The 21,873-nt window shown below is 43.3% G+C and overlaps 1 long non-coding RNA gene across 1 annotated transcript; it reads left to right on the top strand.

Moving 5' to 3' along the window:
* Positions 1-692: 692 nt before the first annotated feature.
* Positions 693-11,959, top strand: LOC140688807 (uncharacterized). Its single transcript, XR_012063642.1, has 3 exons — positions 693-824; positions 6,071-6,218; positions 11,757-11,959. It is a non-coding gene; the product is annotated as an uncharacterized lncRNA (long non-coding RNA).
* The last annotated feature ends 9,914 nt before the right edge of the window (positions 11,960-21,873 follow it).

The following is a 21,873-nucleotide window of genomic DNA, read 5'->3' on the forward strand; positions in this document are numbered from 1 at the left end:
CCACATCCCCGGTCCCGCGTAGAAGTTGGTGGTCTCCTCTCTGAATTCCCTATCTCCTGGCGTCCCACCAGCCACTCCCCAGCCCTGGCCTGTGCCCTTCCAAGACATCCTCACTGGAGTCTGCCTTCCTTGCTTCCTCCTGCCATTCTTGTTCCCCAAGCTCTCAGAGATTCTTACATTTTCCTTTAATCTCTTCTCCATTTGGAGCAAAAGGGCAGTGTTTTTCCAGTTCTTTCTCTCCCAAACCTTGACTGTTTTATATAAGTCTGTGTTACACACACACACACACACACACACACACAATCTTTCTTTTCCCCATAAAGCCTAGAGTTTCCCGCCAGCATGATTTTCTCGCTCAGTCGTAAACTTCTCCGCCAGGGGATGAGCGGCTCACGTCCCCACGGCTCCGAAGTGGGAGGAGCGCCCCTGGGTCACTGGGTTGCAGGTGACAGAGGGGAGGGAGCACGGATGAGGGGCAGTGCCTGGTTTACACTTTGTAATGCTGTTAACCGCACACTCCTATAGTGCTTGTGGGCTTATTAAGGAAAACCAGGGGCCTGTGTGGAGAGGAAGCCGGCGGCTCTCACCAGCACGCGGCTCCCCAGGGGCAGGGCCGGGGCGGCGCGCGGCGCGGTCAGCGCTGCTGGACGTTGGCGGGACCGCGCCCCCCACCCCTCCACCCAAGCGTTCTTCGGCTCAGCCTGCGCGCCACCGCGGACCCGAAAAGAAATCAAATGAAGGCCATCTCTCCTAAAACAGGCTAAAGTTTTGACCCTTGCGAGATGCAGAACAGGTCTGTTTTTAGACCTTGCATCTTTGAAATGGTAGGTACTTCAAGTGGGCCATTTTACGGTGGAACTCTGACAAACGGCTAAAACGCGCGCACTGTGCTGAAGGTCGGCGGTGGACGTCCCGGGGTCACGGTCCCGGCACCCCGGTTCACCTGGAACGGACCCCCGAGTGCGGGTTTGATGCCCTCAGTGCGCGGGGGACAGGGCTCCTGGGCCACCGTCTCCGCCTGGGCACAGCCTCTCCTCTGTCCAAATCCAAGAGCAGGCAGGGTGGGTCTAATGTTAAAAGTCTAACCTTGACTCACATTATCTAACTTCTTTGAGCCTCCGTTTCCTCGGATGTTAAATTACCAGGTATTTAAAGCGATGTACGGACCGTGCAAAACTTAGGTACCAAGTCTGCAGACCCGCGAAGACGCATGCTGACGGCCGCTCGGGGACGCGCGTTATCATCACCTCGCATGTAGAAAGGCTGATTTTGAACAAAGCTGCTTATGCTATTTGCATGCTAGTTCTGAACTGCATGTCAACTTAAGCAGAAAAGAGTTTCCCCCTGTTTTAAAATACTAATTTTGCAACAAATGTATCAGCTTCTTAAGGCTGCTTTCTGGAACCCCAAAAGGAACTCTGCTCTCAGTGTATAAGCAAATTCAGATGCTTTTAGTCCATCTCATCTAATCTAATAGCTATATCAAATAATTTAGAAGTAAAAAAAAAAGTAAGCCCCAGAACAATATATTTTTATACATCTTACAGGTGCAATGTGTTCATTCTGAATGGTTCTTACGCACCCTGATTTTGGCAGTATGTTGTGGTATCTGACTTCAGGAAATACTAATGACCCATAAAATTAAAGGATAAGCTTGAACCAAAGGCAGCTCCTGACTATGGAATTGCATACCAGTGAGAGATTAATAATGTCCATTGGTTATTCCTTTTCTCAGTTAGATTTCAATACTTGACATGTGCATAAAATTGTCTATTTCTGGTCTACTGTGCTAGATTGAGAATCCAGGGCAGTTTGTTTTGAAAGCTGGAAGACAGTATTTGAGGGAGGCAAAAGAAGGCTAGAATTTGGGTTCTCATTTTGGAAGACAGAATAGAAGATTCTAAGAGTTCATTCTGAGAGAATTTCAAGATTCAATTAAGAAAATAACGTGGCATGAGAAAAGAAGGGCAGGCAATGGTGATATCTAATAATTCTGGCAGCTAGAGATTTCTCAGTTTACTTTTATTTTTAAGCAAGAGACCAGCTGTGCTACAGTAGGGTGGTATAGTAGGATCCTAAATTTTTTAAAAAGATCTGTACTGTGCAAAGATTTTTCACAGGACCCAAGTGGAATAAATTGTTCAGTAATCAACAGATGTACACTCTCATGATTATTCTTGCAGAAGCCTAATGGTATTTTGCATTTATAGTTAGTTACCCTTGATGGCTGAAAAAAATCCCATTTTTTGAGACCTTCTATTACCTTTCTCCCCAAATTATCTGGATTATATAAACTGTAACATTAGTGTTTATTCACGATTTAAAATCAACATTTCATTTGAGATCTTAACTCACTTATTTCTTCTCTGTTCTTTTTCTCTCTGGCTTTCTTTCTAAAACATAAAGATTAAATGACATTTAATCGTCCCAAATGGAATAATCAAGACAGCCTGTCACCCTCTATAATATGTGAAGGCAACAGTCGACAGTGAGGCCGGATTTCTTTTTGCACTGTTTGGAAAGAGTGCTATAAAATCTTCTTTAGACCTCAAAATATAATTTTTTTTTTAAATTAGAGCTTATCTTAACCATCTCATTCCCCAATTTTACCTTTTAATTGCCTATTTATAATGTCCAGATCACTCAGGGCAACAATAGTGACAAACAGAGTCAGTTTTAAAAGAAAGAAATCACTTACAGCCCATCTTAAAATATTTGCCTCAAGACAAGGCAAAAGTACAAGAGGACTGGTTTTAAATAATAACACTGGCTGCTTCATTAGAGAAATAAATTAAATTCTCCTTGGATTTCCCACGGGCTGCCATTTACCATTACGCACTTTTGATAATGAGTTTGACCAGGCATTTTTCTCTTTAATTCAAACTGCTCTCCCTAGAGAAACAGCCCATCGGGAAGTCATCTTCTCAGTGCAAATTTCCTATGCCAGGACCACAGACAATCCTGGCATCCGAAACCACTCAGATCATCTAGTCAGATAATGGCTATTTACGTAAAGTTCAGAGGGTTGTTAAATTAATTCCAGGTGTCTGACTAATCTGCATTCACATTAGCAAGAGGCACATCATATATATACACGTACACACATGCACACAAAAGTTATGTACATTAATCTACCGTCTGTCGATTTTATCAGGGGATTAGGACAAGACCAGGGGGACTAAAATCCTGTGACTGTAACAGGTAACTCTGAAGCCGATCTTCTGAGATGAGCCAAATCATATAGCTCTCCTATTTTTACTGTTATCAATATTGCTTTGAATTAAGGAGAGGAGGAAAACCTTGCACATGGACATATTCATTCCATTAAAATCGTGTCTGTTATGAACCTAAGGTAAAGTCTGAGAAGTATTAGGGTTTTTTTAATTAATTATTTTGGGGGTGGTAATTAGGTTTTATTTACTTATTTATTATTTTAATGGCAGCACTGAGGACTGAACCCGGGGCCTCGTGCATGCTGAGCACGCGCTCCACCACTGACCTGTACCCTCCTCCCGAAAGACATGTTAAAAAGGGAGGTCTTGGTTTTCATTCCCCCTCGGCAGAGAGGCTCTGAGCTATTGGGAACACGGCGCAGTGCCTTCCCCGAGGCTTCCTGGAGAGGTGTGTGGGTGTCTGCACTCCTCCTTGGATAGCACGTGGGTTGTTTGGGGAGATTTGGCCCAAGGCGTAAACTCCTCCTGTGTGGAAAACACTGCTCCGTGTTTGTGGATTCTCCTGCTCCACTCCTAGTGCTCCTAGAGGTGGGATGGGCCCGCGTTCCGGAACCGCTCCTTCGTTTGCCTGGAGTCACCACTGTCCTAGGGAGAATCATACTGACAATAATGCCTCATGGTCACAAACAGAGGCTTTCAGTGTGACACACTCAGGTGCCCTCCCAGGAGCTGCTTTCAAGATGCAGGCACTCACCTGGGCTGGGGTAATTTAGGTTCCTGAAGGACCGAGGTAGCATCAGCAAAAGGGGAGAAAGAAATGTGCAGTCTCCTAGGGCATCGGACTTTCCCCCTATTGTCCATCCAACAAATCAGAAACAGATCTGAGGACACGTAAGATATTTGAAAGCCCCACTCCGCGCGCGGGCGCAGCGCGGTGACGCATACAGAGGGTGGAGCCATAAAAGCTGCTCTGCTGACGACATGCTGCGAACACGCCATCACTCTTCATCTTTCAGGGCTGTGATCACTGAGGTAACGAGCTCCCTTCCCAGGTGGACAGCCCTGAACCCGTTCCACACACAACTGACCACGGCCGAAAGCCACCCTCCGAGCTGCCTAGCAGAACCCCTCGTCCACGCCCCACCCCCATCCTAAGGTGTTTACAGTCCAGCCAGGCAGGTGAGGCAGCCACACACAACTGCGATTCATGCCTCAAAGGTTTGTAAGGGACTTTTACGGCAGAGCAGGTGAGGAGATGGTTATACACTGACAGAAGCATCTGAGAGTTTTATACTGAAGATTTCAGTTAAATTCCAACCAAGGAATATCCTGGGTTTCAGAAGAAACAGACCGGTTGAGCGTCTTTCAGACAGATGAATGAACATGAGGACGAGACCGGGGAGAAGAAACCTCTGGCATGTTTGGTGATCAGGCTAATTCTTCAAATAAATGGGCCATGAAATGAAGTCATTTGAAAAAATGTTGGAGAGCTGATTGGGATCACATTCTTGGATATCAGATTACATTCAAAACATTTTTTATTATTATTATTAGTAAAGGAAGCCCATTGCAAATCTTAAAAAAAATTTGTGACTTTATCAGAGCTGCATTAGAAAGGTTAATATGATGAAATTAGTAGAAGGGAACAAGAAAAAAAAACTAGAAATGGGTAGAGAAGCTTAAAATCCAAACTTAGGTGACAACATTGAGGAAGGGGAGAAGGAACCAAACTGAAAAAAAAAACCCCACAATTTGTGGTTATTTAAATGTGGTTATCGAATTAACAATTTGCAGTAGTTGCTTTCTGTAACAGTAGAGCCCAAAGCCTGTGGGAGTCTTCCAAGGGGCATCAAGGGGTCTGAACTCCATTCTGCTCTGAGGCGTTCAGAGTGTTAACACAGAGAAGTCTACAAGAAGCCCCGCTTAACTTTATCTCAGCAAGAAATTCCCAAACGTCTCAGAGAGCAGAAACGGGGGCGCGTGTGCAGTCGTGTGCAGAGCGCCTGTCCACGTTTGAAGCTCTCCGCGGCTTCCAGCTGTGCAGACAGCCGCCCGCAGTTCTGCCTTTCGTTGTGACGTAAGCACAACGGCTTATATTTTTATTCTGCGCTGATCATTGCTTATCAGTGTCTGCATTTAGGGGAGGGGGGTCATTGTGAGCCATACAGATTTTTGAATCACCAAATATTTTGAAGTCAACGTTTTCTAAGTTGGCTTTCATTCTTACAAAACTTATCTACTTGAAAATATCTTGGAAACTCATGATAGAATGAAAATCATAAGAAAAGACTATAAAGCAAGCAAAAATTAAACAGCAAAGCTCCTGTAATTGCTGGGTTGGTGAAAAATAATTCAAATAAACTCAGCATTTTTAAAATAAGCAGGTCACATTATTATGAATAATAGGGATTGTGTCACAATATTCTTTATAAAGAACACAGACATAATTCTACTAACTTGCTTTTGCAGTCAATATGGGGTAATTTTATTTTTAGATTAAAGTTTTAGGGCATGTCAAAAGATGCCTTGACATGTTCATGTTTCATATTACTAGAATAAAGACATAATTCTCTCATTTCTTCTAACAATTTAAATCTATGTCTTCATGTTAATCTAACTGTATTTTCTATTCTTAGGTCTATAGCTGCTACTACAAAAACAACACGTTCATTCATAAAGTGTATGATTTAGAATCTACTTAGATTAAAATCCTACAGAAGTTAGCAAATAGATAAATAGTAAAACATTCTCGTTTTGATTTTTAGAAAAATGTTAAGAGTTCCATTTTCCAAAAGAGCAAAACAAAGAACCATCTAGTGACTTTGCAACAGAAAAGAGTTTGTTTTCATTTTGGGTATTATCTCCTGATGTTTGACAGTTGCGTTTTTTTTTCCCAGATGAGAACTGTGCATCAGAGTTTAAGTCCCAAGAGATGTTATCAGTCTGAACAGCCCAGTGAACAAATACTTGTGAGCCTCCTTCCAAATGAAATGTTCTACAGAAAGGTGGAAGTGGTAAGAGACCGTTGAAACGGTGGTTGAGAAGGTAGGTCTTTGTGGTACTGATGGGAAACGGGCGTTAGGGGAAAGCTGCCTCACCACACAGGAAACAGAAAAACTCTTGAAAGCATCTTGTCCAGCTGTGATGGAAGAATTTACATAGATAACATTTTAAAGCCAGAGAGTTTGCATGTACTCAACTGGTGACCAAGAAAGGAGGCGGTGACGGGGGGCAGGGAAAGGAAAATGTTTTAAGGTTACAAGAGCTGTCCACTGTGCATTTTGCAAATCACATACCTACCTATCTTCCCAGAAAAGATCTCTAAAATAAAGACTTACACTTCATCATATCGAAAGATGAGATGAGTTTCAACGGAGGTTAAAAAAAAAAGTTTACAAAACCAAAAGGAATTCAAAGAAGCATGTCGTCATTTCATAGAACTATTATGGAATGCCTTGAAATTAAAATATTTATGTTTTCTCTTTATAGATACGGGATAGATAGCAAATACCAACATTTATAATAAGTATTAAAAATGATAATACAATAAAGGTTCCCAACTTGGTGCTCACTTACGAGGAACTGCTTTGCTTTTGTGATTTCACTTAATTGTTTTGAAAATTTTGTGAGCTTGGAGCCACTCTCCGCATATTACAGATGAGACAGCTCTGCTCACAGCGGTCCAGGCTCTTGACCAAAGACCACAAGACGCAGGCTTTGACCCCAGGTGTGCTGAATTCTGCAATTTTTGCTTGTTAAATATGCTGTGCTACTTCCACGGTCCTATTCTGAACCATACTCAAAATCGTTACGTTCTGGTTTTGTTTAGTTCTGTCTTCTATTTTTAGTTACTTTAAAAAAAATGGGGGGAGGGTAATGAGGTTTATTTCATTTATTTTAGGGGAGGCACTGGGGACTGAACCCAGGACCTTGTGCCTGCTGAGCACATGCTCTGCCACTGAGCTACACCCTCCCCCCTATTTTTAGTTATTTTTTTCTTCTGGCATTTCAGTATTTCATATGTATTTCCCATATATATCCACATATTTCATCCTTAGTGAAAACTCTGGAAACGCTCTTTCGGAGACATGTTTTTGCAGCTGCTGCTTTTCATCGTTACTCTGTGTTTTACTCATCATTCTTCCACCAGATTTGATCGACTACCAGACTCATTTCATTATGAACACTTTGAAACCAAACACACTTCAACAATTTAATACTGTGGCTGCCACTCAAACTCTCACCTCTGTGTAAATAATCGTGTTTTACTGTGAAATATACGTGGGGAAAAACAAGCACAAAGCAGAAAATGACCTAGAAATGAAACTCCTGAATAGCTTCAAGCAGTGGTTTTTCGTAATGTTCTCTTCTTCCAGTGAATTTGTCACAGTTTAAATGTGTTGGTAACTTGCTTAAGCAAAACAGGTACCATGACTGGGGGGAGTCCCAGAGGGAAAGCCCTGATCTGTTCATCTCCAGCTGTCACTAACACAGAGCCTAACTCATCCCTAAGTCTTCTTCCATTGCTCATCCGTCTTCCAGCGACTTCTTGAACATAGGAAACTCAATCTCTCTCTTTTTAAAGAGTGACAGGAAAGCTCTTCAGTGGTTTTCTTAACGTTGCTCCGTACTTCTACGTCGCACTGTAACTGAGCTGACTTCAGCCTAAAAGATCATCCAAATGCTGTTTTACTGCTTTTCTGTGTTGCTAAATGACTCATTTCTTGTAACACGTTTTTGTGTGTTTTACAAGCGTTCACAGTTCACGTGTGATGCGTAGCTTGGCCTGTCTGAGCTTTCCTGCCCGGGAGTGGTTACAGCTCAGCCTCTGGGAGGCGACCGTTCACACTGGGAAGTGGCTATGTTGGTAAACATTACTTCTTGCCTACAACTCTCTACAAGGTCCACAGTCCTCCTGCCATCAGTGCCTTGCATGCGGCTCTTTTGGAGTCTGAAATGTAATAGCTTCCCAGGATTAAAGCATTTCCATGAGAGGGAGCACGTGGAGCAATGTAGTCCAGTCTTCTCATTTCACAGTGAGGCGAGCGCGACACAGCCCTTTACGTGCACTGAAGATTGGGTCAAGGCTCCAGCTGCTTTCTGGTTCCCAGTGCTGTGTGCTGAATTTAGCATAATTACTATCCGTTGGTTTCAGTCAATAAGACTTCAAGCCCAAAGGCTCAGGACAGACGAGAAAGAAACGTTCAAGATAGTCTGAATGCCTTTTAAATGCCCAAATATTCCTGTTTTAGAGAAACACTATGGCGACATCAGAGGATTTGGTCAGATGTAAAGTTTGGACGTCCTCGTGGCCACCAATTCACACACATCCAGATTTGGAAGGCACAAATCTCTAAGAGCATCTGGAGACGATCCTGCTCTTCTTGGACTGGATCCTTAAGACAATTCCTTCTGCAGGGAACCACATGAAGCCACCAAAATGGAATAAACTCCCGTTAATAGGAAGGACTGCATATACACAGCCATGAATGAGGAAATACAAAGTCCATGATTTTTTAAATTATTTTTTATTTTAGTCTAGTCAGTTTACAATGTTGCGCCGATTTCTGGTGTCCAGCATCATGTTTCAGTCACACATACACAGACATATATTCCTTTTTGTATTCTTCTTCATGATAGGTTACAAGTTATTAAATATTAAATTCCCTGTGCTCTACAGAAGAACCTTGTAGTTTACCTGTTTTATAGACGGTAGTTAGTATCTGCAAATCTCGAACTCTCAGTTACGACTTTTTTCATGTGCTTATTGGCCATTCATATGTCTTCACTGGAGAATTGCTTGCTTACGTCTTCTGCCCATTTTTGGATTGGGTTATTTGGTTTTGTTACTAAGTTGTATGAGCTGTTTGTATATTCTGGAAATTAAGCCCATGTCAGTGGCATCATTTGCGTGAAACATTATGCTGTACACCAGAAACTGACACAACCCTACAAACTGACTACATTTTTATATATATATATGTAAATTCTATGATTAATGACGTTGAGGATTTAATACTTGGCTTCCGTAACAGCATTTAACAGCCTCTTTCATCAGAAACATTTCTAGTGCTGCCCTTTCAATACAGCTCTTTGTCTGGTCTGGAACAAACTGGAGGAGACCTGGCAAAGCGCCTTTAGTCATGTATTTCAAATTCTTTAAGCATCTTTAATCTCATTCCTTCAACGGAATCTCTTTACTTTGTTCCGAAAGTTAACAGTTCACAGTCTTTGAATCTGCATGTGGTCTGTCCTCTAACTCCCGCCCGGCACTCTTTTCTGTGCCTGTCTTTAAGCCCATGATGAAACTCAAAACTCACAAGCAGGGTGACCTGGGCCACGTTTGAAGAGAAGCTCATTTTGATGTTTCCATCTGCGTGCTCTTTCTCTGCATTCCCACATCGCAGGGAGATGCTCTGATTTTCACTGTCTTTATTATTTATCTTGATCCATTCTGAACAAATAACTAGTCCCCGCATGCCAATTTCAATTAATTCCTTGTTGAATCAAAGAGGTGCTCATACACACGGACTCACACAGAAAACCTGGGGTCCCTGCGAGTGTACCACACGCATTTTATCCACGTGCACAAGTAACAATTTTTGCACCGCACATTTTCAGACATACACGAATGAGGCCGTGTGTATTCTGAAAAGCTGCCCTGCGTTTGCTATTGTTCATTGGTTTCAGAGACTCCACGGCTGAAGCAAGGACTTGGGAGTGTAGACGCTGAAATATGAGGCACTTCTTGGGGCCAGAACAGGGCAGACCGGCAGAGGACAAAGAGAAAGAACTTTATGGGGATTAAAAATAATAATAATAATGTTTCAAAATTTAAGAAAGAATTGAAATTATGTTAGAAAATATAAGAGGACTAGGCTGGGGAAGGGCTAAAAAAGAATAAGAAGGAAACACAGACGTGAGCAAGGGCCAGCCTGGTGGGCAGGATGTAAGGACACTGGGGAGAAGATAAGTTAGGCGTGCTACTTTGGTCACATAAAATAAAAATCTCTGTCTATCTGTATATGTGTGTCTATAATAAAGAGCAGAGAAAACAAAGCACAAGGCTGAAATCTCAGCGCGCAAAGAAATGAGAAATATCCTCGCCATCACTCGTTCCTTCACTTTCCATCACATGAAACAAAAACCTCTAGCGACGAGCTGAATGCAGCATCACCGTGTTAAGCAAAGGAATTCGTATGGAATCCTACGTCTTCTCCTCACCCTCCCTCTTATTGAAATACTTATGTGCATGAGTATTCAATGTGTTGCACCATGATTATTAATCTCAGTCTCGTTAACATTTTGGACATCTTTAGAAGTGCAGAATTTTCGATCAGTATGAAATGTCTGTTAGGATTAAATAAGATCATTTCAAAAAAAATGCCTAGAATGTTTACCAAAAGAAATACATTGAATTTTTTTAAATCCCAGGTTTGCCTCAGAAACACCCTCTCAGTTTAGTACCTGAGACGTTTAAATTGCCTAAATTAACTTGAGGTTGTGTTTATTTGGCCATTGGCTGCTTTCTCGTGATCTGAATGACGATGATGATGGTGGTGCCATGGTGATGAGAAGGAGGAGGAGGAGAGAGAGGAAGAAAAGAGGGGGGAATTTTCTAAAACAGTCACTAACTCCTGAAGACCTCATTTCTAAAACAGGAGGTTGAACTAAATCATCTCCAGACTCATCCACTGGTCTAAAAATACGAGATTTGTCATAGACACAGAGAACAAGCAGGTGGCTTCCTGAGGGAGCTGGGGGGGGGGACTGGGCGGAGTAGGTGGCGGGGATTAAGAGGTCCAGACCTCCAGCTACAACGTAAGTGAGTCACGGCGTGAAGTGCGCAGCACAGGGAACACAGCCAGCAGCGCTTCCGTGACTCTGCATGGGGACAGTCGGGCTCCAGACTCACAGTGGTGGTCAGTTCCTAATGTGTATAAATGTTGAATCCCTATGTTGCACACCTGAAACTGATACAATACTGTGTGTTAACTAGACTTCAATAAAAAAAAGTAAAAATAGCAAAATAAAATAAAATGATGGCATTTGTTATGCCTGGGTTTTAATTCCCAGTTTTTACTTAATGTGACCTAATTTTAAAAATTAATTTACAGATAGACTACACTAAGTGCAAGCAGTTCAACAAGCCTTGCTCACATCCAAAGGAAATCTTGACTTGAGCTTTTTCTCTCTGTAGTTAGAGTTCAAAAAAAAAAACCATTAAATTCTCATTATTTGAGTCAACTGATCTCATACTATGTTGTAAAGCATGCTTAAGTCGAAAGAACCCATCCCCTAGTCACAGAAACTCACTATTTCTCCGAATTTAAGGAAGTTTATGAGCATAAGACTTATGCTAAAGCCTGTCTTTTCAGTTTTGAAAGGGAAGTTATAATGCCAACTTTGAAGGATGTCAGCCAGTTTAAAAAGATTACTTATGCGAGTTATCTAGTAAAATCAAAAGATAAATAAATAATAGCTACTATAATTAAAAACATATACATTTGTTTCTTTGTGCTCATGTGACATTACTAAAATTTATTAAAAACTGGAGTTTTTTTTTATTTTATGTTCCTACAGCCCGAAAGCTCCCTTTCACGTTTCGCTGGAGTTTACATTCTGTTTCATGAATGGGGTTACATTTCCAATAGTGCCGAGCGCGCATGTGATTTTACTATGTCAATTACACAAACTTGTAGTATTTTAAAAACTATTTTTAATAAAAAATACCATTTTCAAAAAGATTAAAATTGGACTGCTGTTTGTTCCTAAGGTTTCCAATGACTATAAACCATCACTGAGTTCTCACTGAGATATGAATGAATCTTCATCTACTGGCAGAGATAAGAAATATGAATGTGTTTTGAGAGGAAATGCACCGTGTGGTTTGAGATCACAGTAACTGATTTTGAGTCTATTATATCCGCTAATACACAGATGAACACGCTGTAAGTAGGTCCCTATCAAGAAATGAACAGATAAGATTCTCACTGGCTTGAGGTCCAACACAAAACACGACTGAATCTAATTATGTGTCTCTGTGTGAACCGTGGCCACGCTGCTGATACCGTTTTTGGATGAGCAGGTTGCCTGAAATAGTCCCGGTTTTCAAACGACAGGGGCAAGCAGAAAAGTATGATGACTTTTCTTTGAAGAGATGGTCGTGTTGGACTCAATTCCCATTTGCCAGTCAAGGCACCTCCAAGCCCTTCACACTTTCGGTGACACGGGATGAGGCCCTGAGCTAGAAGAAGGTCTGCGGTGGAGACACTCACTGCAGGGATGGCGCCCTTGCGTTCACAGCGGTAGAAAGTGGAGCTGACGGGCCGGCTGCGGGGCCCACGCGGGCGCAGCGACGCAGAGCCCTGTCATCTGCGGAGACCCGGAGGGCGCCGGCCGAGGGGGCAGCCCTGACCCAGCAGACAGCCGGCCATCCTGGTTTGGATGAGGTGGTGACTCGTTTTCTGGGTCCAGAGAAAAAGAGAGAGGCAAGATTTGGACAAAGATTATTTTCTCCACTGCCAAAATGCCTAAGGATGAATTACACAGAGACTGGAGCCTACTTTTCAGAAGGTTACAGCTCGTGGGGCATTTCCCGAACTCAACACTTGACAGTGAACTGGAGACGGCTGCACGTCGCTGAGGTGAGAGCGGACGCACTGGACAAACACGTGAAAGCCAGGCTCGGCGCCTGCTCGCCGCCTGGCCGGCCGCCGACCCGCCGGCCGGCGCTCCAGCGCCGCGCGCGCCTGAGCCATCGCGGGGGCAGCAAGGCCAGGCAACGTGAGGGCCCCGGGCTCCCGAGACGGCGTCGCCCGGGACAATCATTTGATCTTTTCGGAAAATAGAGATCGAAGTAACTTGGGTAACACTCAGTGTTTAGCCATTCATTACTGTTGATGGCATTGTAATCAATGTGCAATGAGGAAAGTGTAAGAGGAGACTGAACTCACCACACTTTCATTATTCTGCGGAGTGTCGGGTGAATAGTCCTTCTGTTTCAGTTAATTTTCCTGCAGAGCTGCTCCCAGAAAGCCTCCTCAGGTCTAAAAGGTTCCTGAAGCTCACTTTTAATTTCCACCCCTGATGAAACTACCTTTGGCAATCAGAAAGTTCCTGCAGCTGAAAACCCTGAAGGCACGCTCAGAGATACAGAAATGCTCCGGGACAGTAGCTGCAGCTCCGCCGAGCATGCGTGCTCGGGGACGGATGAAACCATGTGACGGAGTTAGGACGGCCTCTGCACGCATGTCCCCAAGTTGCTGTTGCCACAGCTACCTTTATCCATACGCACGAAGTTACTACATAGCACATACTATACTTAGGGCGTGTACTTTATGTTTCCAATATTCGGGGAATGCGGAAGAAACCCACACAAATTAATAAATTCTAAATTCTATATTTAGTATCGATCCACATTCAAATCTCTCATTGTGGTTTTCCTATGATAGTTACATCAACCACATACGTGCCTATGTATACACATCTATGTCAAAGAAAAACGTCCAAACACATACAGCTCTTAGCTACGGTCTCCTCCAAAGACCTTATAAATATTCTGCAGTTATAGTATGTAAAATGTTTATACAAAGAAGTATTTCCTGTTTTCCCTCAGAGACTGAAATTTAGGGATCGAGATTCTCCTGTTAAAAACAGGGGAGGAGCACTTCCTTGCTGCTGAGCGATGCCTAGGAGGCGCTCTCTCCTTGCCCAGAGGTTGGTCATCGTTGCCTCGTTGTCATTTAAATACAACAAAACATGGTTTATGTCTCATCATCTAAAAACAGGAACTCTGCCAGGAAATTCTAGTCTCGTGTGATCTGTAATAAAACATAGCTTGTGACGATAAAATTAAAAACTGGGGTCGAATTAAGTTCACAATGTTTGGACCCTTTGTCAATATGGCTTTCAAAGCCAGAGTGTGCAGGGTGGACAAGTTCAGGGTGTTGTTAACATCAGGGTGATGAAAGAGCTTAGATTAGGACGAACAGAGTTCAGGTGAATTCATGCAGCGTTCACCAGATAGGTGAGTGCACGTGTGTGGAGATACGTACACGGGGATAGGCAGATACAGAGACAGATGCAGACAGCTATCATCCGTCCCTCTGTCCATCTCCAGTGACTAACCAGAGATCAGCCATGTACTAGATCTGCTCATCTGCTGTGTCATTTAATCGCAGGAAATGCCTCACCTGGGGAGGCACCTCCGTGGTGGACAGAGCATTTACATCTGCTCAGACCACTATTTATAGGACATTTTCTGCATTTCTTGTGTCTGGGTCCCCTTCCTATGTCAAGGCGAATAGGGAGCAACACCCTGTTTCCCAGAATACACTCAGTCCCTTTCCTGTAAATATGTCTGTTTCTCACCACTAGATTACTTGTTGAGTGCACAACACTGCGCTCGGTGCTGGGGCTTTGTTACCCCATTGCATCCCCCAGTACTAAGCACAGTACCTAGCACATAGCAGGACTCAAAAAAGTACTTACCAAAGAAAGTGTAACTGAGTAAGTGATGAAACAGGAAATCAGAAGGAACAGGTGTGCTCTCTGCATACCTAGCTAATTCTGAGTTCTCTAATCAGAGTCCTGATTTTTGGAACTGGGAAATGATTACTGCTCTACTGCTGATCATAGACGACGTTGGCCCTCAAGAGAAACTGTGCACCTGCCGGTGCCCCTCACAGCCCACACCTGGATGGCCTCGGGAGGAAGGCTGCACTCAGAACACAAGTCTCCACTTCTCATTTATCAGAATCTTCTTTTCCTGAGGTGGGGCAGAGACCAGGACAAGCATTTGTTCTTTCTGAATGTTTGTGCTACTCAAGCATCTGAAGTTGACAACAAAGATGAATAGCCTGCTTCTCTCGGAGTCCAGTGCAGGCCCTGGGGTGGCAGGCCCTCTGCACACGCTCTCCAGGCACCAAGCTTCCTCTCCATCTCCTCCCCGACGCCTGGAAGCTCTCAGTGGACTCCTCTCCACCCAGCTGGGTGATGAGCGAGGAGAGGGAACACGGAACGCGGCGTGAGAGTGTTCAGAGGTCAGATCTGGGGTGGGGCACCTCAGGCTCGCTCATCCCTTGGCCAGGAGGCACCGACCTGTGAAGGCTTTTGAGAGATGAGTCTTGCAAGGGGTGAGCGCCACCCCAAGGTGAAGTCGCACGTTCAGGATAGCTGCCCAGGCTGCACCGTCATGAGAGCGTTTCGGGTAGGTTTGCTTGTCACGACCAGGCTTAAAGAGGCAAAGAAGGGGAAAGGGCGAGAAGAAGGAAACGCACAGACTGTCTGGCGGAGGACGACAGCTGACTCTTCTCCTCCCCAGTGAAATAACATTGGTCCCAAGCCTTTGGGAAGAGGAGAGAAATTAAGACGTACGTAGACTGCTGGAAGGACGTCCTCCGTAGGTTTACAGCTATGGAAAACGACTTAAAGTGATGTATAACATGCAAGTGTTCATAACTAATCATATATGTATGTGTGTGAGTATACGTATTTCTCCACCTACCTACCTACCTCTCACACACACTCACACGCCCCCTCTCCGGAGTTGCGTACGTCTTGCCTTCACGAAAAAATGAAGGTGCAACGGGTGTTTTCCAGGCGAGGAACAAGCCGCGGAGTGAGCGCTGGAACCGCCACGCAGAACAGGCGCCGCGCCCCTCCCGCCCCGGCGCGCGCTCCCCCAGAGCCAGTTCTCTTTGAATTCTTTCTCCTTGTCTCTGTGGAAGGAAACACGTGTCCCCTGGAGGCATTCTCGCAGGGTTGGAGGAACCGCTGAAATCTCTCTCCCTTGCCTTCCGGAGGCCCCGGGACGCGCAGAGGCACGCGACGTCCACACCGCGGCCTCGCGGCTCGCGCCCCGGGGACCCCGCGGCCCCGGCGGGCAGGGGGCGCTGAAAGCGTCCGGGCGCCTGGCGGCCGGGTGGCCTCCGCAAACAAAGGCTCAACTTCCGCCTGCGCCGCGATGGCTCTCTTTATAAAGGCTGCCTCGCACGCTGCGTGGTTTCATGCTGAAACCGTAGCATTCGTTTGCAGAGATTTCACTTCATAATGTATTGTTAACTTTTATTCTTTCCCCTGTGGATTTTCGGATCTTATATTTATTATGATTTAACCTATAAAAATAGTGAGCTATTGAATACCCCAAATGATTCAAATAAACTTTTTAGCTGGTTTGGAATGTATTTGCTTTCCTTTTCTTCTTTCAGTTATACTAGATTTCAAGGTTTAATTCTAACAAAAAATTCAGTGGGGAATAAAGAGACCATACTAGAAATGTATAATTATTTGTGGGTGTTTTCATATAGCTGAAGAAAGCCTATTAACACTAGATACTCTAGTAAAAACCCAAAGATGTTTAGATCAAAACTACTGCCTTGTCCTTATACTGTTGATATGAAATTAACTTACTATAAAATATAATGCAATATATAGACTCTGAGCATATTACAAATGCTTAAAACAACATATATAAAATATAGTCAGTGAAATGAAAACAGCTTCCTATTACATTAATAAAAATAAACTTAATTTATTTAATATAGAACAATTAGAGTAGCTATTAAATGTGGAACTTATGTTTATTTATTCATCAAATATTTATTCATAGACTATTCTGCCCAAATGTTACAAGTTATGATTTATTAAAGACATATTAATAATTATAATGTAGCATAGTTTTTTTTGCAGTGTTTGGAGAATTTTCACATACAGTATTATTTTTTTGAGTCTCAGAGCAATCAAGTGAATTTCTTTAAAAAAATTCTAGGACCAAAATTGATGATTCTTTCCTCTAGTACATCAGGCCGACTCCACTGAAAACCCCCAAGTGTCTAGAATAGTTTATGTAAGTAATCTTCTAGCTAGACTATGTTATTTAGTCCATCTTTCTTCTTTCATTTGTCTAGACAGTAAGACGTTTTGTAGATTTGAGAAAGGATAGGGATAAATAATATCGCCCCAGGAGCTGGATTTAAGTTAAAGGCAAAGTCCATCTTCTGCCGTGTTCCACATGGGATCGTGAAAGTCTCGTCAGGTATGAAACAGCAGGGAAAAGCAGCTTTGGAGTCCCCTTCCTGCTGCGATGTCCACAGCACGCAGCAGTGGGAGGAACACCGGCCTGCACTCAGGGGCCTGCATGGGAGTCCTCACGCTGAACAGCGTGGTATCGTCAAGCTGCTTAACCAGTTTCCACCTCTGTGAAAAAGGTTGTTTCTGTTGATAATGGTAATACTGATGGTAATGATGACAGGCTAATAATTACTGAGAGTTTCATCTCTGAAATCCTTCACCTTGATGTTGAAAATATATCCCACTTAATCAAACTTATTCCACAGTGATTTTGTGAGTACATCTATCACATGCATCAACGTCCATAGATCCACTGTCACCCTAGCTGAAAGTGTCGTTTAAAAACACTGGTTTCTAAAGTTTACATAGAAAAGTAAAAAGATCCAGCATATCCAACACAACACTGAAGAAGGGCCACAAGCCTGGAGGACTAACACCACCCAGCTAAAAGGCTCAAAGTCAGAGTTATCAAAACAGGGAGGTCACGGTGAAAGACGAGACAAGTAATCGATGGAACAGAGCCCAGACGTAGATCCACACAAATACGCTCAGCTGGCTCTCAGCAAAGCAGCCCAATGGAGTGAAGATAGTCCTTTAAGCAAATGATGCTGGACCAACTGGACATCCACGTGCCAAAAAAAAAAAAGAATCTAAATACAGACCCTTCACAAAAGTTAACTCAAAAAGAGTTGTAGATCTAAGTGTAAAATGCAAAACTATAAAACTCCTAAAGGATAACGAAAAAATCTAGAAGACTGTGGGTACGGTGATGCCTTTTCAGATACAACACCAAAGGCACGAACTGTGAAGGAAATAACCGATGAGCTGGACTTTATTAAAACTGAAAAAAAACTTCCACTCTGCAAAAGACAGTGTCAAGAGAATGGGAAGTCAAGCCACAGAGAGTGAGAAAATGTTTGCAAAAGACATACCCAAAAGAAGTGTGGACTTTCCCCTCCCCGTTGCAGCACTGTTTTCCAAAATATACAAACAATACTTAAAACTCAACAAGAAAACAAACAACCCAATTAAAAAACGGGCAAAGGACCCGAGCAGATGCCGCATGAAAGAAGTTACATTCAGATGGTAAATGAGCGTGTGAAAAGAGGCTCGGCATCCTGTCATTGACGGGCTGCGGGTTCAAACAACAACCAGACGCTACTCCGCACCGCACCCGTTAGAATGACCAGAATCCAGAACACCCACAGCGCCAAACGCTGGTGAGGACCTGAAGCCATGGGCATCCTCATCCACTGCCTGTGGGAATGCGAAAACGGTCCAGCCACTTTGCAAGACAGTAGTTGCTTACAGAACCAAACACACTTCGACCGTGTGATCCAGCCATGGCACTCCTTGACGTTTGCACAAAGAAGTGGAAACTTACGCCCACACAAACAGCCTGCACGTGGATATTTGTGGAAGCTTTATTCATCATTGCCAAAACTTGGAAGCGACCGAGATGTCCTTCAGTAGGTGAATGGATCAATCAACTGTGGTCCTTCCAGACAATGGAATATTGTTCAGGGCAGACGAGCAATGAGCTCTCACACCATGACAAGACATGGAGGAAATCCTAAGTGCATATTACTAAATAAAAGAAGGCAACGTGAAAAGACTACACACTGTATGTTTCCGACTGTATGACTTTCTGGAAAAGGCAAAACAATGGAGCCAATAAAAAGATTAGTTGCTACTACGAGTTAAGGAGTTGGTGTGGGAGGAATAAGTAAGTTGTGCACAGAGGATTTTTAGGGCAGTGAACACACTCTGTATGACACTGTAATGATGAGTACGTGTCATTATACATTTGTCCAAGTCCACAGAACGCACCACACCAAAAGTGAACCCTAGTGTAAAATACGGGCTTTGGGGGGTTATAAGACGTCTGCGCAGGTCCGTCAGTGGTAACAAAAGTACCACTCTGGCCAGGGATGTTGAAAACAGGGGAGGTTATGCCCATGTAGGGACAGCGGGCCTACGGAAAACCTCTGTATCTTCCTGTCCATTTCCCTGTGAACCTAAAACTGTTCTAAAAGGTCTTTTATTTTTATTTTTGTGAAGTCCATCCTGGCTGCTGTGTTCGAATGAAGAGAAAAGGATCCTAGGAAACAATAAGAAAACAACTGCATGGGTCAAAAGGAGAAACAGCCAAGGCTTGAGCTAGAGCAGTGACAGTGGAAAGAAACAGAATTGAACATATTGAAAATAGCTGTTGGAAGCAGAGTGAAGACAACGTTCTGCAGATCACGTGTCAAGGGTGCGGGACAGGACAGCTCAAGGGCGATGCCTGGAAACTTGCTCAGTAGGCAGCTGGAGACCAGTCTGCTCAGACACAAGGCTGTCAACACACAGCCCGTGGCTCACCGCACGCACCGTTTTGCCGTCCTAGAGTCTGGAAAGCTTATGGGGTCACTTCTTGGATGTCACAGGGATGGGAAGGGGCTACTGATTTGGTTGGCAGTGGCTGGGACTCCTAGACGACCTGAAGTGTGGGTGACAGTTTCGCCAAACAAATTATTTTCCCGTGTCTTGTAACCTTTCAGTGTTCCCCTCAACTAAATATCTTATAAAGATAAATTGGCCATAATTAAGTACATGATAATCCCGAAATTTTTTACAAGAAGTTACATAAAAAAACCAATAATTTATGAAAAGGCCATTAGGGAGAGGGAAAACCTAACTAAATATAGTGTCTGAAAATCATGAAATGAAGTTTGCTCTCTCTGTTCATCTGTCTCCTCCATGTGCTATTTTATTTCCAGCCATAGAGTCAGGGGGTCATGGCTTTCAACGCTGAAATGCAGTTATTTAAAAACAATGAGACCGTTTGCATTGCTGCAAATGGAGACTCTCATACTAAGTGAAGGAAGCCAGAAAGAGGAAGAAAAATGTCATATGATATCATTTATATGTGGAATCTTAAAAAAAAAAAGGACACAAAGGAACTTATTTACAAAACAAGAGACAGACTCACGGACATCGATAACAAACTTACGGTTACCACTGGGGAAAGGGGGTGGGGAGGGATAAATTGGGAGTTCAAGATTGCAACACACTACTATCTATAAAATAGATAAACAACAAGGTCCTACTGCAGAGCACAGGGAACTCTATTCAATACCTTCTAGTCACCTAGAATGAAAAGGAATATGAAAAGGAGTGTACACGTACAACTGAGTCACTATGCTGCGTACCTGAAACTGACACAGGATTGTAAACTGACTGCACTTCAGTAAGAAAATAATAGTCAACCCAGGAGATGGTCTGATCTCCCCCCAAAGTAAAAATAAACAAAATAAAATAAAATCAATGAGACCAAATGCAAGTACGTGACAGATGCACTCCTTGCAATGGACTCAGAATGGAGTATTATTGAAGAGTGCAGTTTTTTAAGGGATTTTGTTCATAAATGTTTTAGATTTTTCAGATCACTGGCAAGATAAGGCGTCTCCTATAGTGAACATTCCACGTGGAAATGCGGTGTTTGCTCCTAGTTGCTCAGTGTTTCTAGCTTTGCTGAGAAGCTGTCCCCAGAGGTGTCGTGCATAACTTCTCTATTGCCTCTTTTTGTTTTTAAACACCCTTATTGTGGGATGATTCCTGTACAGTAAACTACACGTATTTCAGATGTACAATTAGATGAGTTTTGATAGACGTACACACCCATGGAACCACCAGCACAGTCAAGACAGCTAACATTGCCTCTTGCGTTTCTGCTGCTTTTCAAATCCAAGTCCCTGTTGCCTGTTGAGAGTGGAGTCCTGGGTCCTTCAGAGAACTAGCGACTAACTGTGTGCCTCTATTTGTGGTGGAATTTGAGGATAGGAAATATATTTGAGATTTTGAGATACTTTTTTGCTACCTCCTACCATGCAAAACCTTAGAAATAATTTTGATACTAAGAAAAAAGCGCACAGCTCCTTTATAGCACATCAACTGACTGCTCTCAGCACAACGGTCTGAAATCTGTCCTGGCCAGTGTGCTTGTCTGCAATGGGGTGATTTTCTTCTTATCATACAAAATGAGCCATATTTATTATAACTTATCCAAAACCAGTTTTTAATTTCATGCCCATTTCTACCTCTTGGTACTCTCACTTTCCTTTACCTCCTATCTGGAAAGGCTTCTGATTTGATCACTTCTCCTGCATCCAAACACACTCATCATAAACAGGCACAGGCATTCCCTACGCCGTGTCTTCTAACGAGGATATGCTTAAACACGTCCATGTGAAATGAGTTCGTTTATTTTAAATTAATTTCCTTTTATTTTTTCTTTATCCTTCAGTAAGTCATCCTACTGAATTTTTTCCTAATTGTGTCTGTGGGTAATTTGTATTATCTATAAATTTTATGCAGGGGTGGTAGAGAAAGCAGTGTTAACAAAACATCTCATCTAATAGAAAGCGTTCAGTCCAACAGGAATGAGATCTGCCGACAAGTGTCATTTCGCTGTGTCACTCAATGAGGTCACCCAGGAACTGTCACAGCCAGGCCATGGCCCTGCTCTAAGACACCCTGACACACAGATTTTGGGGAAGAGGAGACGACTAGCAAAATGATGGGGAGACGTAGCCAGTTAGATAAGTGAAAACAGGAGATGTCCACGTCACGAGAGCCAAGGGAA

The sequence above is a fragment of the Vicugna pacos genome, chromosome 23 (assembly GCF_048564905.1).
Source record: "Vicugna pacos chromosome 23, VicPac4, whole genome shotgun sequence".
NCBI lineage: Eukaryota > Metazoa > Chordata > Mammalia > Artiodactyla > Camelidae > Vicugna > Vicugna pacos.